Raw genomic sequence first — 17,535 nt, forward strand, 5'->3', positions numbered from 1 at the left:
CGGGTGAGGCCTGTGGCCCTACTCAGGCCGGTTTCTGCTTCCCTAACTAATGCAGTCTTAGGTCCCGCGCAATTGGATTGGAGCAGAAGCTGTGTTCCAATTCTGAGAATCTTTATGGCTGCAATCCTTGACTAATTCATGAACAATGCATAGAATTCCGTAGTTGGCACTAACAAGCTATTGTATTTTGGCCACATTTAGCAAAATTATATACTTTGGTAAATTAAAAAAGAATTTTGTGAGACTTGAAATCCTTATGATATTTTAAAGCAGTTTTTCTCCTTGAAGTTTTGAAATGGGCAGACTCTGACTGTAAATGAAAGCTTAACCTAGAAAGGTAAGGGACAAATCCGATTAAAGTGGTAGTGTTCTAAGGTTTGGGGTCGTTTTGCCTGCATTCTGGACTTTTAAGTCTTTGAAGTTAAGGGTTGTGTTTGGGATGTCAGTAAAGCCATTTACTCTGTATTCTTTTCACTATAAAAAGATCACCAACTAGCATTGAAGTAATTGGTGTTTTCATAGGTTATGAATAGGGAGGGCGCTTTGGAATCTGCAGGTCTATGCGATAAATAGTAAAGTGACAGAGGGTGAATTTTTGTGCAGAAAACCATGAGCACTAGAGGTCAGTAGGAAGATCTCTGGTACTAGAGGGTTGACAAGATCAGATAGCAAGGAAGGATATATAGATGCATTTCCTACTATCCTATGGGGTGCCAAATATACTAGAAAGATTTAGTTCATACATTTTATAGGCTGAGAAATTAAGGCTCAGAGAGTTCAACAACTGAGTCATTGCTATAAAGTGAGAGAGCTTGGATTCAAACCCAAGTAGACTTAGTTCCTAGCCTAAGATGCTTTTAATATATTATATTCTGGGGGTAAATAGGAGAGAAACATTGGCATAGACAATTTCTATATGTGTATTAGTTTTGTTTTGGGAAACATGTCTAAATGTCATGTCTTCTGGTAACAGAATGAAGTTATTTGCTACCTAACTGGAACCAAGCCAGCTTCCAGTGGTTGTCTTCTTATTTCACATGATGATCTTGGGCCTCAAGTCACTCATGTCTTGCTTCACTCTGGGGAGGCAGCAGAACACAGTAATGAAGGGGTTTCCCTGTTATTCTTAGTGGTTGACAGTACTTTTAGTTATGTGAGACTAGGTTAGCTTCAATACAGTGCAACCTGGTTGTCAGATAAGCTTTTTCTTCTTTCCCTCCCCTTCTCTCTTCCATAGAAAAATCCTCTGAGTGTAAGAATATTCAGGGAATACAGAGTAGACACTCAGAGTTGGAAGTCTCCTCAGAGGTTGTCTCATAGCACCTTGCCAAAAGCATCTAGAGTTACCTGCTGTGTGGTTGGACTCTCTGGAGGGGCAAGAGGCTACACAACATCTTCCATCCCCTGGCAGGTACATGGAATAGAAACTATGTAAAGCTTCCTGTAATGTGTACAAGATGGTGTTTAGGTTTGAGGTATAATCATGGGATAATCTAGCCTAAAGAATATAAGGCCTGGGGTATAGACCTAAGATATTAGAAAAGTAATTGAAGGACTTAAACTCAAAGATAGGCAGAGATCTGGGTATTTGTTCTCATATATGAAAGAGGCTAAAGGTGCTAGAGAAACTGAGTTCTAGCTGAGAGCTGGCAACCAAGAGAACCTAGGCTGTAACTTTGTAGTAGACTCTGACTTACAGAGAAGTCTGTTAATCCAGGGCTTGAAAAATGTCCAGCGTGGCTACATTTTGAGTGTAGAATTTGTTGTTGAGGTTCATGGATGCTTTTTCCATAAACTGGGAGGAGAAGTTGGTTGGCTTAATTTTATATCTGTTTTTATCCTAAACCTGGAAACTAGGCAGGATAGTCTTTGTATGCTGCTGAGCAGGGCTTTTTTCCTAGGAAGAGTGATATACAGTTCCTATACCACATCTTATCCCATTCAGTACTCACTTTGGAAATTATTAAACATTTCTATTCCCCTGTTTCCTCTGTGTACAGAAGATGGATATCTTATCTACTGTTCTTTTGAAGTTATAAGAAATCATGGTGTAGGCTACTCATAAAAAACTTTCGGTGGGGGCTTGCTTACCACTTCAGGGGGAGAGTTCATGACCCCCATGGTAGATAGAATTACAGGAAAGCTTACCCTCAGTAAAACACCTCCCCAACAAGGCCACACCTCCTAATCCTTCCTAAACAGTCCACCAGCTGGGAACCAAGTACTAAAGTATAAGAGCCTGTGGTGGACATTCTCATTCAATGCACCACAGTGTGTCATGAGTCAGAAGATTGCTTAGATTAAATAAGATAGTGTACTTAAAGTGCTGTGTGTTCAATTTATGTGCACCTTTTGTCCATGGCATTTTGAATGTTTATCACTGTTTTTTAGATCACCTACTAAACAGGAACGATGAAAAAAAAAAATATTGTGTTCTCTTTTCCTGTGCCTTGGGCATACTTTGCAAAGAGAACATGGTGTTTTTCTCCAGTAAGCCTAGATACAACGTTAAAATTAATTCTCCCTAAAGAGCTATAGGCAGGCTGTAGAATTTCAGAGCTGGAAATGTATTTGTGATTTCCAATCCAATCTAACACAGGAAGTCTCCTCACAGTTCCACACAGGCGGAGCATCTCGGCCTTTTTAGGTCTTTCACTCTCAGTGAACTTACTATTCTAACTTATCAATTTTTAGTTACATAATCATTCACCTTTATAGATATCTATTGAATACAAATTTTAAAATTCCATAGTTTTCCTGAGAATCCAAAAATTATATTTACCGTGTCATATAAGCAAATGTGTATTTGCTGTATTTCTCTGGGAAACCTGTTTTTTTCTGGAGGGAAATTAAGGAGCAGTGGATCTGATAGAGAGAGGAGGCAGGGGCAGGGAAGGGAATGGGAAGACTGGAAGGAGAGGAAATTGCAATCAGGATGTAATGTATGAGAGAAAAATCAAAGAAAAACATGTATCATTAAAACAAGGAGTAAAAAAATTGTCAATCTTTGGTTTAAAGTTATTTTATTTTTTTTTAATTTCTTTGTAGGTATTAATTCTTACTTGGCATTTGACCTTCAATAAGAAATTTAATATCTTACATTTCTGACTTTGACTTCTTTTCTTATTAATATAAATGTTTTAATGCTTTTTATTTAAAAAAATAACATACGCATATAAAAGCAGTAACAGTAGGCCAAAGAATGACCTGAACTTTCTATGAAATATTTTTTGAATTAGTATACTCTCTTACAGATCTAAATACAAATCTAAGACAACCACAAAATTAAATTAAATGTAAAAGAAAATAAAATCTGAAGCTCCAACCCTAAGATGTCAATAATGATGGACAAGTCTATGCTTTGGTGGGAAACTTAAGGGGAAACTTTTTTTTTTTGTCCACAATTATCAATTTGTTTCATTTAGATAAAATTATTTCAAAATAATGAAAAACAATAGACCCTTTTGAAGCATATAGTTTCTACTACCCCACTTTAAGCTCCAGGCAGACCATGCTACCAGCCTCGCACAGGCTCTCTTGGATCTGCCAATGAAAGACACACACACATTAGCTTATTTCTAAATTCTTTTAGCTTATTGACCATACACTTCTAAGCCTCCCTTGGATAAAATGTCCTTATCTCCACTCCCAGCTCAGCATTCTAAATCTGTCCTCAGCTTAGTTACATTTCTAATCTCTTGCCTGCTACCCCAGGCCCAGTGGAGGAAACTGACAATGAGATCTCCACCCAAGAACTCATGTTACTGTTCTCTATCTCTCTCTCTCTCTCTCTCTCTCTCTCTCTCTGTCTGTCTCTGATGACACCACTCTCAACCCAAGCATCTTGAATTCTTTCCTGACTAGCCTGTCTACAGGAAATTGGAAGTCCCGCCTCTTTCACCAAGCCATTGGTCACTAGCATCTTTATTGATTGATCTAGAACCAATTGGAGAACAGGATCTTCAGCATTCATTCCCAATCAGAACCACTCCTTACATACCCTCAGACTTTTATTTTGCTTCTGGTACAAATTTAATCTGATATTTAATTTTGACTGTTTTTGTTACATGTATGTCTGTGAACCACATGTGTGCCTGATTTTTGTGAAGCCAGAAATAGTCATTGGATCCCCTAGACCTGGAGCTATAGACAGTTGTGAGCTGTCATGTAGGTGTTAGAAACCATACCCAGGTCATCTGCAAGAGCATCTACCACTCCTAACCTTTGATTCATTTCTCTAGCCAGTGATCTCCTCCTCCTACTTTATGGGAATATAAATAAAGACTTTTTATCTTTGTTCTACTACTTCTTTGTATACTCTCATGCTTAAGGAAGTTGTTTGAATGAGAATGGCATATATATATATATATATATATATATATATATATATATAATTGAAATGTCAAGTTTGGTAAGGATTAGAAGGTGTGGTCTTGTTTGGCAAAAGTGTGTCACTAGGAGTGAGCTTTGAGGATTCAAATCCCAGTAGCACTATTCCCAGTTAGCCTTCTGTGCTTGTGGTTTGAGATGTAAGCTTTCAGCTATTGCTTCATCACCATGCCTGCTTGCCTGCTGCCATGTTTATCACCACAAATGTCATGGATTTATCCTTGGAAACTATGAGCACCAATAAACTCTTTTATAAGTTACCTTGGTCATAGTGATTCTTCATGGCGAAAGAAAAGTAAGAAATTTACTGAGATTGCTTCCAATATACCGAGCTGAAGTCTAGTTTTCTCTTTTATTTAATTGTTCTTCAGGATATTAGTAAATACACAATGATAAATTTATCTGTTTATTTTATCTTCTCAAGAGAAAAAAAACTGAATTGGCCAAATTGATATATAGATGGTATTAATTTTCAGCTATGTCAGAGACAAGTTTTGAAACAAATAATGGAATGTTTAATAAGCATAAACACTATTAAATGCCTAAATGCCAAGCAATAAAAAACCCTTATTCATTCATCACCTCTATGAGGTATAATATTTCAGAGAAAGGAAAATGGAGACTCGGGAAGTTTAAGCCATTTGAGTGCACTCTCTATAAAACAGTGGAGATAAAATTTAAATACAGTGTCTGCACAATGTAAGCAAATATTTCTACTTTCCCCTAAACCAAGGATTGAAAACAAGGATTGAAAGACTCCTAACAAGGATTGAAAGACTTGTTCTTGACAGACCAGAGGGGAAAAAAAGGACAATTATGTCCTTAGAGTTCATTTTCTATGAGAATGGAAGCTGGTGCGCATCTGTTTACACATTATCTTGGACTCCAGGGAAGCAAGCTGAAAAGAATGGAAATGCAAGTCTGTTTATATAACCATGGGTTTAAGGTTTCTTAGTAAATACTAAAATTTGTGGATGATCAAGTCTCTTCCACAAAACATAGTATTTTCCTATAACCAAAACATATATGTCCTAAATGATTTGCAGGAGATTGTAATCCTCAATCCATTATACTGCAGTGTCAATAGTTAGGATATGGTAGAGAGAGTAATGGTAATGAACAAATGTATATATAGTATCGACACAGTTTTTCTTTTAAATATTTTTCTTTTACAGTTGATTGAAATCAGAGGTGTGGAAGCCATACACACCAAGTGTCAACTGTAGGCTAAAGTGTAAGAAATCTGTGTGAAATTATGAAAGTCCTAAGATTCATTTTGTTCCAAAGTGTAAGATCTAGGACAAGGAGCCATAACCAACCTCAGTTTCTAGCCTCTTCAGGAGAATCATTAGTTACTCTTTGTCTATTCATTTTACCATGATCTGTCTGTGCTTTTATTACAACTTTAATTGGCTGAAGCCTTTAGTTATGCTTAGGCTAATCCATGTGTGTGAAATAACAAAAATAAACTTTTTTTATTTCAAAATTTCATCTCAAATTGATAATCCTCTTTTTCCCTGTCACAGATCCTTCACTATAGTTTTCATTTCTGGGTAATTTGTGTCTTTCAGATTTTATATTATTAGCTGTGGAATGTGACAGGTAGAGAGAAGGCATAAGGTCATTTCATTATTCTTTAAAACTGTTTCAGTGTTTCAGGCACATCACTTCTTTCTTTCTTTATTTTTTTAATCTATGTAACATGGAATTGAATCTTCGGTTTTAAATGTCTCCTTTCCTGATGACATTCTTTCAGTTACTTGATTCTGGACAAATGCTAAAACATATCAAAATTCTCATTGACTGTTCTACCTTTTACTTCAAAAACGTAGATTTAAAACAATGCAATTGTAACCTAATTTAGGGGAGAGCGAATCAATGTAATCATATGATTTTTAGTCTTTTTGAATACTAGATCCTGTAAGAGGGGTTAGAGAGCAGAAGGAAGAAGCCATACTCAGCTTCCTCTCAGTGCTGCAGGCACTGCAGTTCACAAGCCCCAGTTACAGACAGGATGTGCTCGCTTTCAGGAACCACAGAAGGTGTAAAATCAGCATCTGTGCAGTGGCAAGTTTGAAGAAATGTAGGTTGACAAGGAGAATTGCCCCCAGCCTCTGTAAGAATGGAGGCATGTAGATAACTGCTGCCAGCAACTATTATTTTTCAGCTAACTTTAGAATTTAAGCCTTCTTAAAAGGCTGTAGTCTGCATTGGAGTGTGGAGAAGAGCCTAGCTATGTACACTAATGAAGAAAAACAGAAAGACAAATACAAATAAATAAATGGACAAATAGAGAAGACTGTATATACATCTGGGTTGAGATCTGGTAGCTTTTTTGCCCAATTTGACTCTATTTTCCCCCCTTCACTTTCAGAATATTATACTTTTATCCTTATCACTGTCTTACTTTCTGTGGCCAGATAGACTCCACTCACCCAGAAAGGTGAATGTTGTTCTGGGAAAGCAGGAGTTGAAATAGGATGCTATGAGAGTTGATGATGCAAGTTACGGACTGATTTCCGTAACCTTTGCTGGAAGAAACTTGAGAGAGTTGTTTGGTAGAGAAGACCTACAGATACAGGGAATGATCTGGGCTTTGTATGTTTCAGGGAAGAACAGTGGATACAATATGATGGAATTGACTGATTCATACCATTTCACTGGTGGGATATATAGGCCTAATGAAAAAATTAAGGCAGTTTGCAGATAATTTAAAACCAAGTGTCTGTAGGGTTGCTGTAGTATAACTTAAAAATAAGCTATCGTCCTTTGCAACAGGAAAGCAGGAAACCAATATGAAATGCAGCCCACCCCCTTAGGGGAAGTTATTATTGCCCTGGTGAGCTTTTCTCAATTTCTTCTAGGTTATTTCACAGCTGTAATATCAACAACTAAGTTTAAACTGCAGTATATATTTCATTAAAGACATGATATATATGAGAATGAAAGGATGAACTTATAATCCAAAGGAGATATAAGATTAACCAGTTCTACTAAAGAAAACTGTATCTGTGAGCTAGCTTTTAATGGAGTTAAACTGAGGAGGACATGACAGTTCAATTAATAAGTGGAATATTTATTTGGGATGATCAACGGACCATTATGACTAAGATATCAGAAGGATACTCAAACTCATTTCTAGTGTGGCTTCTTGGGATTGGGGAGACTTACAATTGAAATATCTGAATTGCAGCATTAAAAGAGGAGAACAAGAGGTTTAAAATGTTCATGGATATCCTGGAGTATCCAAAACATTTAAAGCTAGAAAATCCTAGAAGACATAACCCTCACCAAGGTCATTAGGAATATAATATCCAGAAGGGAGCCAGCATTATTAAGGTACTCTGTAGTGGCTCTTTGGGTAGCATTGTTAATGGCAGGACATACTTTTAGAGAGGTTGGCTCATTAATCGAAATGGGAATGATAAGGTCCCAAAGTAATAGAGGCCAGGTGGTGGTATTTAATGTCCAGATGTCATAAAGGGGCAGCCAAGTGACCTGCAGAGATTTTCAGAGACAGTAACAGAAATGACATTCTCAGGAAAAATAATATAGCCCCAAGGGGTCCTCATGAATAGGTACAATGGCAAGAATATATATGATAGGAAGTAGAAATAGATGCACAAAAAACTGAGAGAAAACTCTCCAAGAAAAACACTGAAATCTGTATTTAGTTTGTAGACCCATAACAACGGTTTAATAAAAAGAATTTTAAGTGGAGTGTAAAAAATGAGTAGATAAATAAATTTTTAAAAATCCAATAAAATAAGTGAGTGGATATTTTGTCTACATGTATGTCTGTGTACCAGGAACATGGGTGGTACCTGTGAGGCCAAGAAAGGTCATCAGAGTCCCTGGAACTGGAGTTCTAAATGGTCGTGAACTGCCACGTAGATTCTAGGAATAGGACCCTGATTCCTGGAAGAATGTCAAATGTTCTTAACTACTGAGACATCTCCCCTGTCCTAAATGTGAATCAGTTTTCAGACCGAGCTCAATGAATAGATTGGTTGCTGAGTCACTAAGATGGAGGGCTTTGGCAGACAACAAAGCTGTGCTTTAATGAATCTCCCAGGTTTCCAGGACTACAGAATAAATCTACACTGAGGACAAAAATACAGCCAACTAAACTCTCACCATTGTTTTTAAAGCCATATGCTCAACACATGTGAAATCCAAACCCTATGTGTATTTTTCCATTTTGGTGTCAGAGCAGTTGGTTTTTTGACACACACAAAAAAATATCATGGTTCATCTGATTGAATGGACTGCTATATGACTTAGGTCTTTACTATTAGAAATAACAAAGCCAGTTTTACTATAACTAGATATAACTCTTCAGCGGTAGCAATTTCCCATGTCAAATGCAGTTTTTTTTTTCTCAGCCTTTTACATTAATTTTGCAGATGGCTCAAGCAGCAGATCAAGCCCCATTCATTTACTTGGACAGGCCATGAAGGGTATGTGAGCCTTAATCTTCAACCAGTATCTGCTGGATCACTGATGAACAAGACATCTAACAGCTTAGCTGACACTCTTAGGATTTTATGTGTTTGTTTAGCAGTCCTACAATGCAACTCCAATTCTTACTTCACTCTCTCACCAGTCTTCTTTGCTTTTTTGTCTCTTTCATGTGCTAGAGACTTAGCTAACATTGCCTAGGTTTTGCTGGTACCTGTCCATCTTCCATTCATCTTGGAGATGAGAGAGTGGGTTATATATCCTAAACCCAAATCTGTACCATCTAGTGATATACTTACTGCCTTGCCAGTAACCATCTCGTTTTCTATTCTTCTGATTGCATAAATCTTCTCAGCCCTTTAGACTCTGTGCTAAACACAGTATGTTTACTTACTGCCTGTTTTCTACTTCTTAAAGATATAACTTTAATTATAAGTTGGATTTTCTGATTCTAGTTCAGTCATCCATTGCTTTCTTCACATTCTTGCCTGTGTCTAACATGTCTAAATCAGTAGTCTGGTATTTTTGTGACATGGTACTAGAAAAGATCATTGTCTATGTTAACTTTTGTTAATAGAAAGGTAACTTGTCATGGTACTGTGAATAGCATACTTTCTCCAATGCCAGATACTATGAAGATTTTAAGACTTTACTTCACTTGTAGGGCAGTATGCTTGTGTCTGTAGTTCTACTGGGAATGGCAGGAGATCCCTGTGTCAGAGAGGGAGAGGTCTCTGTTACTTAATGTGATAGCAAGTAGAAGGACAAACATGGTCATGTCAGTTTCCTGTTCCCCCACTTCAGTCCCATGTAGATGATGTGGAGAAACCTGCACTAATGCTTTACACAATGGAGACCAGCATCACAGCTGAGGAGTCCTGAGTTAAGAAAGTTGATATTTTTATATAATAGGTCTATCATTACTTTCTAAGCTCTTTTGCTGAGTCCAGCATGCCCTTGGTGGGGGTGGAATGACATGACTCTGGCCCCTTGAATAGGGCTAACAGGGCATGGGCCTCCATGAGTGGTATTGGTGCTGTGGGCATGGGCCTTATTTGTATAATACTGTATATACTTCTATATTCCTTCTTCAAGCAATGTCTTTCCTGCTAACATTAATGATTCCATGATGATCAGAGACAGCATGAATCTGTGGAGCGAAGGTGTGGCTAGTGTCTCAACAAAATGGTAAACTCAGGGACCATCTGGACAGCCCTTAAGGCTGTGGGAAATAACTCTAAAAACATGTGTCTGAAAATATAATAATTTCTCAAAAATAGGATACAAGATAAATTATATGAGGAGCTTCACAAAGCTAAAGAAAAAACACAGTTCTATTAATGAGCCAGCTTTTCAGAAAGGTACAAAGGTAGGCAGATATAAAGCCTGGCAGACTCTTAAATTCAGGGTTGGCCTGAGACAGAGCAAGGTTAGGTTCAGGTGTGAAGGTAATTTCAGGGCAGGGTCCCATGCAGTTAGCTTACCATCTGTGCTTAACAGAGACAGCAAGGTCTCTGAATTCTTTTACAATGTTTAAAATGTGTTTGCTGTCTCCTAAGAATCAAAGGAATGGGGTCATAGGATGCTGATTCGAAGAATAATCAAAAGGGAACCTGGAGTAAATGACTGGATTGATATGTAAAATAAAAGATAGGGCTTATGATATGCAAGAGATGAGCTACCCAGGGAAAAATTTCAGAATAGCAAGAGAGAACTGCTTGGAGAACTGTCTTGAGCAGAACAGAGAGAGAGAGAGAGAGAGAGAGAGAGAGAGAGAGAGAGAGAGAGAGAGAGAGAGAGATGTCTGGAGATCTCCAGAGAGAACAGAGAAAAAGCAGTCTGGAAAGTTTTCTTGAACAGAATATAGGCCTCCAACTTGGAACCACAATTTGAGTTTTTGTAAGACTCTGTGGAGCCTTAGCTTACTGGGGACCCCCTGAGTAAACAACGTGGAGACAGAACCGATCAAAAAGCAAGAGGAATTTATTGTTCTAGTGCACTGGGGTCGTCGTAGACCCAAAGGAGAGGCAGTGACCACCAGCACCAGTTCAGCCGAGTTTTTATATGGTTTCCAGGGGCAGAACAAAGCATCAGCAACTAGGCACAATATGATTGGCAGAACAGTGAACCCTTTGAACTGATTGGTCTTTAGGGAATGTCTCGACAAAGACTTCCCTTGTCTAAAGGTGAGTAAAGGTCAGTCCTGTGGAATGTGTCCTCACCTGCAGGTCTGTCCCACCCTGTGGATCTGAGAAATGCTAATTAGCTTTTCCTTTCTGGAGGTGCGAGTGTTTCATGACCTTCCCATAGTTCCTATGCTGACCTTTTCATTTTTTGTTTTTACCACTCCCAAACACCTCTTCTCCCAGAACCCCTCTCCAAGCCGAGGTTGGTCCTTGGCAGTCATTCTACAAAAGTCCTTGAAATGATGTAAGGGTAGTAAGTGTTTTTCATAATTCTAGCCATCTGTGGAGAAGTGTCTATTGAATGTCCATTAATCTGTATTAGACACAGTATACTAAGTCAATATATAAAGACTTTGTTTTGAGAGTCCCCATCTTTCATTTATTCATTAATCCTTTTTATTATTCCCTACAGTGTTATAAGGTATTTCTGATTTTTGAAATTTCTTAAAGATAATAAAAAGTATAACACTGGAGATAAAGTCTTGAAACAGTGTTTTCTCCTTTAATATTAAAGAGTATTTTATCATGATGATTTGTTCCTCTGTAGTTAAACAGCTTGCTACTTTGCTTCCATCCTTATATCTCTTGATATGATAATGTTTTCTTCAGTGGATCTAAATTCACTGCTTCCAATGACTTCAGATCAACTATGCAAGTCTGTGAAGTAAAGTTTCCTGGGATAGGAATAATATATTATTTGTTGTTCATAAATTGTCTCTAATTATAAATACTTTTTCTGTGGCTGGCATTTTTGTGACATAGTACTAGGAAAATATTCTTGTTTGCTAGTGTTATTATGTTGTGTGGGTATTTTCACAAAAAGGTGAAGTGTCAGTTTATAGTGGGTTTGATGCCTTCTCTGATGCCAGGTAACATGGAGGTTTAGAGATTTTACTTCACTTTTAAAGCAGTGGTGTCTGCAATTACTACATTAACTGATGTTAGAAGTTTTGAATAATATTTACATAACTCTCAGTGCTTTGTTATTTGATTTATATTATAAGGATGGATAGACTATCCTTGTGAAGAAGGCATTGTGGTGGGACCAGCTCATGACCATGACAATGGAACCATAGAGCTGATTGCTCATAATTCAGAGAATCAGGAAGCAGAGACCTTAGATCCCAAACAGTGCATGCCAGGGCATGTCAGGACAGGGCAGGGTGGGGCAGGGTAAGCAAGGCAGGACAGGGCAGGGCCAGCAAGGCAGGGCTAAAACTCCCTTATTTTCTTCTGGTGATCTACTTCCCAATGAAGCCCTATGGGCTAATGTTTTTGTGATACTGAAAGACCCACAACGTGAGAACTCCCCCACATTCTGACTCAGGAGAGGTGGCACCCCAAATCATTCACAAGAAATGGTCTTGATGCAAACCACAAGAGGACTTTTATTCCAGGCATGCTCTGGAACCCACATTTGTACACCACCCGGGGTAGAGGACTGTGGGCCCCAAGTAGCGGGGACAGGGTGTATTTAAAGGAAGAAATCACAACTCAAGGAGGTGGGGAGGGCATTGTTGGAAAATACCAAAATACCAGTTAAGAGTCACAAGAGAGTAGTAGTCAAGACAGTTTCTATGAGTCTCTAACAATAGCACATTTTCGTAGCGGGTTCCAGGAGGGGTCAGGGTGGGTCGAGGTGATTTTCTTTGAACAAACACTCCCTGAACCCAGGAAGCGGGTGGGTGGAGGAATGTAGCTATCTGTTTTATGATTAGCATGCCTTGAAGCATTGAGTCACAAAGGTCACATTCTCAAGCCTGGGCCTAAAGGCCTAGAATTTTGTTTTTACACTTTTTCACTATCTTACAAAATCAGCAACAATTAAGTATTAAGTCTTTAAACACATGAGCCTACATTCTAATCAAACTGAAAGTATTGAAAAAATTCCTATACAAATTGGAATATGCACAGAAATTAGGTATAGGTATGCATAACTATGCTCCCAGCACTTGAAAAGCTGAGAAAAGAGGACTGTAAATTTGAGGTCAGCCTGGGGTACATACAGAGTGAGACCATTTTGTTTTGTTTTTAATGTATTCAGTTTTAAAGTACTAGTATGCCAAAACTGAATGACCACTACCCCTTCCCCCAGGTCACAGGCAGATACAACATGGCAATAACAACATGTATTTGCCCAAACTGTTTTGTGATCTTTGAATCCCTCTGAAGACTGGTTCTTATCAGTACTGCTCATGCCTGGAAAGTTTTACAAAAACACCCTGCTATTTGTGGTACTGTAAGAGAAGGATGGGAGCAGAACGGTAAAGAGCAGTTTTTTTCACCTTGAATAGGTTAACCCCTCTCAGTAGGTTTCTTGTTCCTGGTGTACAAAGAGAGAAGATTGCCTTCTCCTTTATTGACTCATTGCTAGCATATGGCTTTTTCTCCTAATGATGTGGCTGTTACTCGGTGCTTTCTGAAAACATAAGCCAACTCATTTCATATTTGTTTTTCCTTGTTTGTGTTAACAGGATATGGCCTCTAAGATCTATTTCAATTTTTAAAAGAAGTGAAATCTATGAACTCAAATATTGAATGTTTTTGTGATTTTGTAGCTTATTACCTTTTATGTAAAGTAAATTTGGTGGCTAGGAATGAACTTAGATGAAACTCAAAATTGGTTATTTAAAACAGGTTCTTGTTGAAAGACTGAATAATATATCCCAAATTTCCCTTCCTGGAGACCATTTGAGAACTCCCAAATCTAGAACACTAAATATCTTGTACTCTGACTCATTATATTCAGCCCTTAAAGTGTTGCCCAATTTCCAAACAAAAGCTTCCAGAGTTGAAAGCAGACAAGCGAGAAGTAGGTCAAAAATGAGTATCACCTAGTCTAGAAATTCCTCCCACCTTAGTCTGCATTCCAGAACTCTTCTCTCTGTAGGAAAACATGACAGAACCAGTTCTCTGAATGCTGTATTTTGTTGCAACTGTCTCTGTAGGGAGTCAGTCCCTGTGGGGATGAGTCTTGATCTACAGATATGTTTTGGAAATTTAGAATAGATGTAAAGTGTTCCTGACAGAACAGTGCCTTTTTCCTACTCTTTCTCTGAACTAATCAGTTTGACAGTAATCTCAAGCCAATCTGTAGTATAGCTCAGGTCTCAGTTTCCACTGTGGGCGAGGACATCTCAAACACTAAATCCTTAAAGTTCTCACTTAAAATGGAAAGGGGCATGAATAATCTTTTTTTTTTCTTTTCTTTTTGAGATGTAGTGCATGAATAAGGCACTGTGCTTTTTGAGGGTGTTATTCAAAATACAAAAGGTGTTATTCACAATGCCTCTTTTACTGTAGAAAATGCATGCTTGCTAACTTGGGCTTCAGCCGTTGTTAAAAGAAAATCTGCAGATAGAGCAAAAGGGCAAAAGGGTGACATCTGGCACAACAGACGTTCTAAGATGGTTTTGGCATAAAGCCTGCATTAAACAGCAGAGGCAGAAGAAAAAAAATCTATTGAAATAAAAAAAAAAGAAAGAAAGAAAGAAAAAATGAGGGCAATACAACTCTGACTTCCAATCTTCAGAAAGGATGCTTAAAATCAGCCTAACAGTTCTGTTGTTCTCCTGACCTAAAGTGGGCCATCACCTCAAATATGGCTCTGATAGAAAGAAGTTGATGTCTCTGTGATATTTTCTCAAGCGGAGGAGTTTGAATGTTTCATAAATTCCCAGCCACTGCACAGTTGACTTCACCTTTTCACCCGAGTGAGCAATGCACAGAAATGTCTACGTTATTATAGGATCTCCTCCACTTGACTTGTGTGAACGCTGGCTAGATGTGATGCATCAAGTGCTGTTTGGGGTAATAAAGAACATATTTCATCTTCAAAACAGCAGTGGCATGGAAATTATGAACACTGGAGCTTGAGAAGAAAATAATATACTGCGAGATACAAACAAGGGACAAACTGGGATAAAGTTTCTAAATTGTGTAATTATTCAAGACATTGAAAGATAAGAGGTACTGCACAGAATTACCTTTGCAGGAGGCAGGTTTAAAACTAGCAATTTTAAGGACACCAATTTTTCTTAAAGTATATTATTTTGACTGCAACAGCTTGGCTTGAAGCTGAGTGGGTAAGTGAGAGGGAGGGAAGACTAGATGAGCACGCCTGATTCTGGATGATCAATAGCTCATTGTTTGAGAGCTTTAAGGCAGCAACTTTGCTGGATTATAAGAACTCTCCGGTTGGCTCTGCTCTGAGCAGTCTCAGTCAGTTGGTGCCTGTTGCTTTGATACACATGCACATCTGTGAGGTGCCCAAACCACGGCAACAATTCTTTTAAAAATAAGCCTTTGTATTTGGCCTTGGACCCTAATCAGTTACACAGGCGCTTGGACTTTACTGATGTAAGACTTATGCCTTCACCCCAGTTTCCCACATGGAGATGAAAGTGAGAATATTAGCTATGGCCTGACCTTGATCTGCACATGACTCCATCTCAGTGGTACTTTGGCAAGTGAATTGGGGACACAATATGGCCTTTCAAAGTTGTTTATAAATAGAATCTGTGTTGCCTTACATGATTTATGAAGCCAGGATTCCAGATATTTGTTGTTGGATACTACACTATAGCGATAAATCACTGAGTGCCCCTTTTATACATCAACTGAACAAAAGCCTTCACAAGATTGAGTTCTGTTGGCTCAGACACTGAACTCTGTTTCATTTGTTCTTAATTTCCCATTAATTCTAACATCAAAAATGCAGAGTTTGTTATTTGTCTACTTTAAGAACTATAAATATAGGGTAAAGGTGTTAAGTGTAAAGGAAACGAATTGCTGAGACTACATTTTTAGGAGATCTATCTTGAACAAGAATGAGATCTACAGTCATTCAAATTCTCAGGCTGATCAGAGGTGGAGGTCCATGGATTTAGTTTTTTTATTTCTTTTATTTTTCTGTCACAGTCATGACTCCTTTTAAGAGAGGTCTAGTATCCTAGGACCGTCTCACTCTCAGTCTGATTCAGTTTGTTGGGTTTGAATGTAATAATATGTTAATGGTAGATTCAAAGTAAAGAAGAATCAGACAGGGTGTGAGTGAGCAGTTGATTACTAAGAGGAAGTAAAGAAAACGAACAAAGTACAGAGGTTTTGTTTCTAATTAAATTCTTCGACTTACTATCTGTCTCTTACTTTGCCAAATATTCTCCTTTGAAGCATCATCTAAGATGGGCATATATGATGAGATTAGCACTGAAAAATTATTGTTTTCATCTGTTTTATGCAGTTAAGGGTTTCTCCACTACTTTCCATGAATTCTTAACACTTCATGGAAGTGTTGCTCTTTGGACATATTAGCAACTAGAAAGACAAAATTTGGACATCAAGCTCTTTTAGGGTATGAAGCCTGAGAAAAGGGATACAGATGCATTGAACCCTGGGGCTCCCCAGTTTACTTCCAGGGGAACATGCCCTTACATTTTAGGCTGAGAAAACCAGCAAAGGCCTGGTGGTCTTGCTGAATTGAGGAGACTATAGCACAAGAAGATCAATATAACTGTAATTTGAATGTTCAAATCTAGAAATAAGAAAGCTTGAAGCTTGCAAAGAGAGCAGCAGGGGGCCTTTCTTGAGGAAGATGTTAGTTTATATGAGCATGAGTAGAGCCACTTAGTCTAGGACCACATTAGGCTACAAGTACTTTACATTCCTTCCAGCAAGAGCACAAAGCTTTCTCACACAGGAGCCCTCTATGGAATCCTCAGACACACCAGGTTTTCTTAGTGACAGATATTGTCCTCAGAGGAAAATGCTGTGTCTGCACCAAACCAATAACAAACACAGTAAAACAAACATGCCAGACAACATGCAAAAAGGTTAAAGCCACGAAAGGAACAAAGTGAATTGAAAATGTTTTACTGCAGGTCAGAAAAAAGTGGACACTTATGAAAAGAATATAACAAAGTCTACCATTTACTATCTTTAAATGAACAATGTCATCCAATGAAAAATACTCCTGGCATACAAACAGACAGGAAAATGTTACTCATGACAAAGACAAGAAACACATGAAGAAGTTATAGAGATAACAGGTGACAACAAAATTCCAAAAGCAGCTTTTATAAGTACAATATACATTTACAAAAGATATAAAAGTTATTATGAAGAGAAAAATGGAAAGTATTTAAAAGATTCAAAGGAAGCTTAATATAATGAAAGAAACAGAACTGAAATGTAAAATATATTAGAGAAATGAACAAAGGTCTTGAACACACAGCTGAAAATTATAAGCACAACTTAGTACTAAACATGGAGATCTAAATGCTTGGACAAAATTCCAAATGGTACCTGCACCTGTGGGACAAGTATATGTATAAATATAAAACACGTTTCAAAATATAATTTGGATATATGTTTGAATCCGGGAAAGAAAGAGTGGTGGTGGTTGTTGAGTGAGAGCAGAGGACATAAATAAAATATAAAGAGAAAGTTGGCCCAATTTTGTCTAGATTGATGAAAAGTTGAAGCCATGGACTCTAAAAGC

This window comes from Mus caroli, chromosome 12 (assembly GCF_900094665.2).
Source record: "Mus caroli chromosome 12, CAROLI_EIJ_v1.1, whole genome shotgun sequence".
Lineage (NCBI taxonomy): Eukaryota > Metazoa > Chordata > Mammalia > Rodentia > Muridae > Mus > Mus caroli.